We start from the raw sequence: 1,031 nt of genomic DNA, 5'->3' as shown, positions 1-1,031 counted from the left end.
CATTAGACTGCGGACGTGCATCGTTAATGTACGATCCATTAAGGAAATCCAACGGCAACACCTTTGCATCAGGAAAAAAGTTCACATTTCTGCTTATCTGTTTCTTTATTGCCCACAAGGGGCCAACGAAGAGGGGACAAACAAGTACATGTGAGGACATATAACACAGAATTGAAATAAAATTAAATAAAATTATAAATATGATGATATCATAGGCGCAGGAGTGGTTGTGTGGTAAGTAGCTTGCTTACCAACCACATGGTTCCGGGTTCAGTCCCACTAGTACTAGGCTTACAAAGAATAAGTCGTGGGGTCGATTTGCTCGACTACAGGCGGTGCTCCAGCATGGCCGCAGTCAAATGACTGAAACAAGTAAAAGAAGAAAATATGAAATGAATAATGAAAATGAAGTAAGTGTTGCTGCTCCACGTCGAGCAGCAACACTTACTTCTTTGTGAGTCTCTTATATATATAAAACACTTGCCGAAGGTGAATATATATATATATATATATATATATATATATATATATATATGTGTGTGTGTGTGTGTGTGTGTGTGTGTGTGTGTGTGTGTGTGTGTGTATACATATATATAAATTTAATATGCCACCGAAAGAGCTGCGAATAATTTCATGCCTTTGTGATACTTTAACTAGGCATATGTGTAAAACACGCCATGTATCTCGAAGCAGTCTTTCAGGATCTGTTTACACATACATACATACATACAGACAGACAGACAGACGGCCTTTCCCCTTCTTTGTCAATTCATTTCCATACCTCTCCCCCTCTCTCATCTTTCTGCTTACTTCTATTCTCTTTTCCTCAGGTTGTCATGTCTCATAACTCTCTAATTAGCGCCCACGTGACCCGTTATTCTAAAGATGTTCTTATAATTTATTTATTCATTTATCCATTTATTTATTTCTCTATTTATTTATTTATTTATTTATTTATTTATTTATTTATTTATTCAGGTTAGTACATGTAAAAACAGTTGTTTTGTATGTGTGTATACGTGTTTGTGCAT

Source organism: Octopus bimaculoides, chromosome 23 (assembly GCF_046866305.1).
Source record: "Octopus bimaculoides isolate indiv1 chromosome 23, ASM4686630v1, whole genome shotgun sequence".
NCBI classification, from domain to species: domain Eukaryota; kingdom Metazoa; phylum Mollusca; class Cephalopoda; order Octopoda; family Octopodidae; genus Octopus; species Octopus bimaculoides.
Note: the sequence above shows the minus strand (reverse complement) of the source record.